The sequence below is a fragment of the Papio anubis genome, unplaced genomic scaffold, assembly GCF_008728515.1.
Source record: "Papio anubis isolate 15944 unplaced genomic scaffold, Panubis1.0 scaffold1870, whole genome shotgun sequence".
Lineage (NCBI taxonomy): Eukaryota > Metazoa > Chordata > Mammalia > Primates > Cercopithecidae > Papio > Papio anubis.
In genome coordinates this window covers 1-8,387 of record NW_022161878.1, presented here as the reverse complement: position 1 = coordinate 8,387, position 8,387 = coordinate 1, and the positions used below count along the sequence as shown (strand labels likewise).

Here is an 8,387-nt window from a genome sequence, read left to right as displayed (position 1 = left end):
TAGTTAGCTCTTCTTGTTGAATGGATCCCTTTACCATTATGTAATGGCCTTCTTCATCTCTTTTGATCTTTGTTGGTTAAAATCTCTTTTATCAGAGACTAGGATTGCAACCCCTGGTTTTTTTGCTTTCCATTTGCTTGGTAGATCTTCCTCCATCCCTTTATTTTGAGCCTATGTGTGCCTCTGCACGTGAGATAGGTCTCCTGAATACAGCACACTGATGGGTCTTGAGTCTTTATCTAATTTGCCAGTCTGTGTATTTTAATTGGATCATTTAGTCCATTTACATTTAAGGTTAACATAGTTGTGTGTGAATTTGATCCTGTCATTATGATGTTAGCTGGTTATTTTGCTCAATAGTTGATGCAGTTTCTTTCCGGCATTGATGGTCTTTACAATTTGGCATGTTTTTACAGTCTTTTGCCCATTTTTAAATTGTGTTGTTTTCTTGCTAATGAGTTGCTTGAGTTCTTTATATATCTTGCATATTAATTCCTTATCAGATGTATAGTTTGTAAATATTTTCTCCCATTTCATAAGTTGTCTTCTACCTCTGTTGATGATTTCCTTTGCTTTGCAGAAGCTTTTTAGTTAGATGTAATTCTATTTGTCTGTTTTTGCCTTTGTTTCTTTTATTTGCTTAGATCAATCTCATGAAGTGTGGCTTTATGTTTTTAGATGATCATCTTTCATTTAATGCGCAATCATTGTAATTTTGGCATTTTAAAAATAATTCATTTATTAAAAAACTAATTGTTGAGCAATTATTACATACCAGGCTTTCTGCAAGTGCCAGTGATCCAGAGATAACAAGGGAATCTCCTACTCTCAAAGAGCCTGCCATCTAGTGGGAGATGCAGGAATGTAATTGAGTAGAACAGAATGAGATTAGCTGCAGAAGAGCCATGAGAAAAGAACAAAGTTCTAAGAGAGCATAAAGGGGTGGCACTACTTACTTTTGTGAAAAAAAATTCAGGAAAACTTATACAGGGAGGAGGAGTTTAATGTAACTATGTAGGGAGCTGTCATGCGTATTCTAGTTAAAAGAAACGTGTCAGGAGCATAAAAAAGGCTGGCCCATTGGGTTGGCTGCACATGTATGTGTTTGTTAAGGTTTAGGAGTGTGTGAGTGAATGGTGGAAGGTGAGTCTGGAAGGAAAAGCAGTACTAGATCTTGAGCATTCTTATATATGACAATGAAAGATTTGCAATTAATCCTGTAGGCAATGGAAGTTAGCAAAGAGGCTCTCAGTAGGGAAATGGCATGATTAGATTGAGGCTTTCGGGTGATCACTCTGGCAAAGCTGCAGAGAACAGACTGAGAGGACGCCCTAGACTGGGAAACTAGTTAGTCCACTGCAATTGGCCTAGCATTTGAGCAGTGTGGGAAGAAAGGAGGAGACATCTCAAAGAACTACTCAAAAGGTATACTTAGTCCAGTTTGGTTGAGAATGACACGTGGGTGGGTAGCAATGACCCTAAGATGCTCCCTGTATATCAGTATTTGGAAATTAGATGGAAGAGAACACATTGCTCCATGCTAAGGACCAATATGAGGAGAAGCAGTTTGAAAAGAAGATGTGTCCAGTGTTCAAGGAGTGATTGTGCAGTAAGGTAGAGATCATTAAAGAGCCAATTGGAAGTTTAGAATGAAGTCTGGGTGAAAAATCAAACGCGATTAGTGGAAAGTCTCTTAGAGGTTAACCTATAATTTCTATGAAAACACAGGAATTTATTTTCATATTCCTAATAGCAAACGCAAAACCTTTAACTACACATATATTTAATAAATACATTTTATAGGTACCTATGTAAAATAAAGTATGACCACCACACAACAAACTCAGTGACAGAAAAGGTCCAGTGCAATCAGTATATTTAAATTCTACTGGGAGCATTGCAAATTAAAACTACATTTGGGGAGACTATATAGCAATATATAATAAGAGCTATAAAGATGATCATATCATTTTACCCAGTAATCCTACTCCTTGTTATTAAAGGAAATAATTCAGTGTATATTAATGAAACTGACCTTATAGTTCTGATCTTTATAATAAGTTATAAGAAAATGGTTTAATGTGTATATGTATATATTTACTCGAAGTAGAAATATGAAGGCTAAAAAAATGGGAAGATATTTAAATTGGTGTTAAAACAGCATTTAAAATGACCACAATTATGAGAACACATGTATGCCAATACAGATTCACTGGAAAAAACATTAAAAATGGAAACTGTCAGATGGTAAGATTATAGATCATTTTATTTCCTTTTTATCTGAAATAAGTTGGTACCTCACAACTTTTCAAAAGCTTCTATAAATGTGTATGTCAAGTTGTAATAAAGCAAACATATGCATATAGACATGCTTGAATAGTTATTAATTGTTTCTTGGGTACCTGGGGAGATTGGGGTGAAGAAAGGGGGGCAGCTTGAATGAAGGTAGAGGAGAAAAATGACAGAAAAGAAAGCAAAGGATTGCGAAGCTCAATGTGGCAGCAGCCTCTCTTCCCCTCCTGAGAGAGTCAAAGGGTGGCACCAGGGACTCATGATCCATGGCTGTGGAAGCCTCATGTCACACTGGATGTCACATGAGGTAGGATGGAACACAGTGACCACTCTACCTCATTTCCTTTACAGTTTCCATACTGGGCCATGGCAGTGAACAGCCTTCAGGCATGTCTACAGCGGAAGATCTGAATTCAGGCTGGTGGCAAGAGACAACACAACCACGTTTTCTTTTATGCATAGATTAGGTTTCATTGACACATTAACCACAGATAAAGGGGTAAAGACCACAAGGCGTTAGGTTAGTATGAACAGGGAAAAGGGCCTTTTTTTTTTTAAGAAAAAAAAAAAGCATCACTATTGCAAAGACTTTCCATGATTCCACACCCACCTCAAAAGCCCCCTCTCACCACAGGAAGTGCGCTGACCATTGGAGGAATAAAAGAGGTCCTCAAAGAGCCTGATCCTCACTCTCTCCCTGCACAGCTCAGCAGGACCTCAGCCATGAGACTTCTCACCCTGGCCCTTCTTGGCATCTGCTGTCTCACTGCATACATTGTGGAAGGTAAGTCGAGAAGCTGTCTGTGAGATAAAGAACAGGGAAGCAAGGCAGGGGGGCACACATTTTGGGTTTGACTCAGGTTTTGACTGAAGTAAACTGCTTTCCCCAGGCGAGCCTTAAACTTCCCATGTGCAAAAAAGGAATGATGATTTTGACTGTAGGGGGCTTCGTAAACTCCCAGAACAGGGAGAATTTGGTTAGTATCTGGGCTCCTACTTTTCCTAATTGGGTAATTTTGGGCACATTTCTTAACCACTCAGGGCCTATGCTTATTTACGTATAAATTGAATAGAATAACAGGCATGATCACTTGATATTAAGATTAAATAAATATTATGGTTTATTTATTTAATAACATCAGATTTCCTTAGAAACAGTAATTTTTTGATTAATGTTAGCTATGGATTAGAGGCGATGATTATAAATGCATTTGTAGCTTTTGCCCATTTAATATATTGTTTGATAAATTATCAAAATCTTTGAGAGTTCAGTTACAATGTGGGGATTCACCAGAGAATGTATATTCTGGAGCAAATCAGTGTTTTCAATACAAAACCTGTGTGAAGGCGATAGTGTGCTTCCTGTGGACTGGATGTCCCAGTCTTGCCTTCCTTCCCCTTGATAATGCAGTAAGGGACCCCTTTTAGGACACAGCACAGGCAGAAAGATAACCGGCTTGATGGGGTTCACACCAGGTGCAATCACTACCAGCTGAGCCTTCTTATTTTCCAGCAAGGTGGTGATGGTGTTAACCCCTGCTCAAAGAAAGGGTGATTTCCTATGGGGACACCACCTTTGCCAGCAGGTTTCTTCTCAGCCTGGGCCAACAGTCTCTGCTTCTTCTCTTGCTTTGTCTCTGGTCAGTACTTGTGGATCAGCTTAAGTGGCTGAGTAGCTGTTTGGGGGTCTAAGGCCTGGGAGAGCTGGTTAATGGCAGAAGGTACTTTCAGCTGCTTATAGAGGATAGCTCTTTGCAGATGGAAGCAGATATAGTGGGGCCATTTCACAAAGCAGGTGAGGTCCCTTTTGGGCTGGATATCCTGTCCAATGCCTGCCTAAGAAAACTCTTAGGCCTTTTCTCACACAGAGGTTTCATCACTTTCTTAGCCTCCAGCTTCCTCACGACAGCAGGGAGTGGGGCCACCTTCTTTCCTTTGGCCTTCCTTCTTTTCAGCATCTTGGCGGCTGACAGGGAGAGACACTTTACCACTTAAAAATGAGAACACCTTTATTTACTCAGTCAAAAACATGCTTCCTTCCCCCACTGAATGTTGCCTTGCATAGAGTACTCTTCACGCGTTACTCTGTAATCTCACTCTAACATGTTGCACTATTTGACATGATCTATTCTGTTTACCTGTCTGTGGCCTGGCTCCCTCAGTAGAAGAGATGCTCCATGAAAACGGGGATAAAGTCTGTCTTAACAAAACATGTGGGACACAACAGGCACTGTTGTATAAATGAATGAATGAGTGTCACTGGGGCATTAACTAGCTGTCCCAAATGTCTAAGTGAAAATATACACAGAAATGGAATAACGTCTTGTTATTCTCTCTCAGCGTGAAATTCCTGAAACAATTCTATTGATTGAGTCAAATATTTACTAAGAATCTGTGATGGGCAAGAGATTCAGGATGCCTATTGGTCATCTCCTCCCCCAAAAACAAATGGCTTTATATTCTCACAACATTCTCAGAGTAATTTAACAGATGATTGTTCCTATGATCTTGATAATTGCTTTATTTTTAATTGTCTGGGTTTTTTTTTCTCACCAGGTGTAGGGAGTGAAGTCTCAGATAAGAGTACCTGTGTGAGCCTCACTACCCAGCGACTGCCAGTCAACAGAATCAAGACCTACACCATCAAGGAAGGCTCCTTGAAAGCAGTAATGTGAGTTTGCCTCCTCAGAAGTTGGGCTGGGTGGATATCTAGAGGTATGGAAATACAGTATACAGAAATGCTGCCTTCCTCAGGAAAGTAGGTCAACATGGAGGAACACCTCAACTTAACTGATAACCACTTTATTTTTCCTTATCAATCATGTCTTTATGCAGTCCAACCAAATGGCAATTATTGCAAAAATTTGGCTGCCAAATAAAGAATAGAAATCCTCCTCTATTTAGCTTAGTGGAAGAGTCTGTTGAATACTGTGCATAGCTCTGAGGTCTAGGTTTAGAGATGGCTGGCCCGTGTCAGGGTTTCCCTGCAAGCCTCACTGGAGTTGGGGGTTCTTAGGATTGAGTTAGGCAGAGTCCCTTGATTATCAGTTGCCATATTTCAACAAAATGAGTCAATGCACAACCTACATAGTCCGTTTCTTCTACCAGAATCTCATTTTTAGAAGTAATAACTCTTCCCAACACATAATTGCAAGCTTTACTCTAAAACATGAAAATGTAAAAATCACCTTTTATTAAAAAAATAAGATGAGTATTTTTAAATTTGAAAAGGAAGAGGATATGTAATAATGGAACTAGATGGCCTCAAATGTCTTTTTGTTACAACATTTGGTGACATGGATGAGAAAAGGAACCTGTGAATTGTGGTGAACAAAGGGGCTGGATACTACTTGCAGATATTTCTCCTTTATGTTAAAATAGATGACAGAAGAAGGGTGCCCATTTTTGATCTCATGGCTCTGAAAGACTATTTCTTGCAGTAATTTCTGCACAAGATCTCTTCAAGTCTGCTCTGATCTTAACTCTTGACCCCAGGGCTTTGAGAATGTGGCTAAATTCGTCTGTGTTTTCCTTGCATTACAGTTTTATTACCAAACGTGGCCTAAAAGTCTGTGCTGATCCACAAGCCAGGTGGGTGAAAGACGTGGTCAAGAGCATGGACAGGAAATCCAACACCAGAAATAGCATGAGTCAGACCAAAAATTCCAACAGGAACCCAGCAATGCATTAGTAGCTGTGACCCTGGCTAGGTAGTAGCCTCTGGCACCCCTGTCCCTCTCAGCCAGCAAGCTCGGCTTCCTTCCACACATGCATGGACTAGAGTTTATACTCACCTTTTATAGAAGTATTGCATGAATAAATTATTCTGTATTTTTACTTTTAAATGCTCTTCTATATTCCCTTATATGCTCTAATTAATAAATTATTTATTAGCTTAAGAATAGTTCCTAGTCTATTCATTGTGTGTAGGAAGATTAGTATATCATTTTATTGTTTGATTTCTGTCCCCTGCATATTGCCTCTCTTTACAGTGGTAGCCATAATGGAAGAGAGATTCTGGCTAGTGTTTATCAGAGGGTAGAAGCTGCCAAACTTGAAATCCTCTTAGAGTCGAGCATGATAGTTCTTTGCACATGAGTCACAGAAGTTACAGCTGAACGGTAGTGGCAACAATTCAAGATCCTATTTCATCTTATCTATAATAAGATTCTATTTATACAATGGGAGAGAAAGATAATCAGTCTGCATAGCGTCTTCTTTTTAGAGAATGTCTGTTCATATCCTTACACATACTTGATGGGTGTGATTTTTCTTCTAAATTTATTTAAGTTCTTTTAGATTCTGGATATGAGTCAGCATCAGATTGGTAAGATTGTAAAATTTTCTCCCATTCTGTAGGTTGTATTCACTCTGATGGTAGTTTCTTTTGCTGTGCAGAGCTCTTTAGTTTAATTAAGATCCCATTTGCTCTATTTTGGCTTTGTTGCTGCTTTTGAGTATTTTAGTCATGAAGTCTTGCCGCTTACATGTCCTGAATAGTGTGCCTAAGTTTTCTTCTAGGGTTTTTTATGGTTTTAAGTCCCCAAACAGTCTTTAATCCATCTTAGATTAATTTTAAGTATAGATTGTAGGGAAGGATCCAGTTTCAGCTTTCTACATGCAGCCAGCCAGTTTTCCAGCACCATTTATTAAAATGGGAATCACTTCCCCATTTCTTATTATTATAAAGTTTGTCAAGATCAGATGGTTGTAGATGTGTGTGGCATTTATTACTCAGGCTCTGTTCTGTTCAATTGGTCTATATCTCTGTTGGAGTACCAATTACATGCATATTTATGGATTACTGTAGCCTTGTAATATAATCATGAAGTCAAGGTAGCGAGAGATGTAGCATTTCTTTTGGCTTAGGATTGTCTTGGCAATGCAAGCTCCTTTTTGGTTCCATATGAAGTTTAAAGTAGTTTTTTGGACCAATATCCCTGATGAATATCGATGAAAAAAATCCTCAACAAAATACTGGCAAATCGAATCCAGCAGCACATTAAAAAGTTTATCCACCACGATCAAGTTGGCTTAATCCCTGGGATGCAAGGCTGGTTCAACATATGCAAATCAATAAACATAATCCATCATAAACAGAACCAAAGACAAAAACTACATGATTATCTCAATAGATGCAGAATAGACCTTTGAAAAAATTCAACATCCCTTCATGCTAAAAACTCTTAATAAACTAGGTATTGATGGGACATAGCTCAAAATACTGAGAGCTATTTATAACAAACCCACAGTCGATATCATACTGAATGGGCAAAAACTGGAAGCATTCCCTTTGAAAACCGGCACGAGACAGGGATACCCTCTCTCAGCACTCCTATTCAACATAGTGTCGGAAGTTCTGGCCAGGGCAATCAGGTAAAAGAAAGAAATAAAAGGTATTCAATTAGGAGAAGAGGAAGTCAAATTGTCCCTGTTTGCAGATGACATGATTGTATATTTAGAAAACCCCATTGTCTCAGCCCAAAATCTCCTTAAGCTGATAAGCAACTTCAGCAAAGTCTCAGGATACAAAATCAATGTGCAAAAATCACAAGCATTCCTCTACACCAATAATAGACAAACAGAAAGCCAAATCATGAGTGAACTCCCATTCACAATTGCTTCAAAGAGAATAAAACACCTAGGAATCCAACTTACAAGGGATGTCAAGGGCCTCTTCAAGGAGAATTACAAATCACTGCTCAATGAAATAAAAGAGGACACAAACAAATGGAAGAACATTCCATGCTCATGGATAGGAAGAATCAATATAGTGAAAATGGCCATACTGCTCAAGGTAATTTATAGATTCAATGCCATCCCCATCAAGCTACCAATTACTTTCTTCACAGAATTGGAAAAAAACTACTTTAAAGTTCATGTGGAACCAAAAAAGAGCCCGCATTGCCAAGAAAATCCTAAGCCAAAAGAACAACGCTAAATGCTCCAATTAAAAGATACAGACTGGCAAATTGGTTAAAGAGTCAAGACTTATCAGTGTGCTGTATTCAGGAGACTCATCTCATGTACAGAGACACACATAGGCTCAAAATAAAGGCATGAAGGAAGATCTACCAAGCAAATGGAATACAGAA

General features: G+C 38.8%; 1 pseudogene across 1 annotated transcript; it reads left to right on the top strand.

Annotated features, from left to right (window-relative positions):
* The first annotated feature begins 2,855 nt into the window (after positions 1–2,855).
* LOC116272766 lies at positions 2,856–6,002 on the top strand (annotated as a pseudogene). The gene is made up of 3 exons (XR_004181340.1): positions 2,856–3,076; positions 4,849–4,963; positions 5,836–6,002. The product of XR_004181340.1 is annotated as a lymphotactin-like (transcript).
* Positions 6,003–8,387: the final 2,385 nt, after the last annotated feature.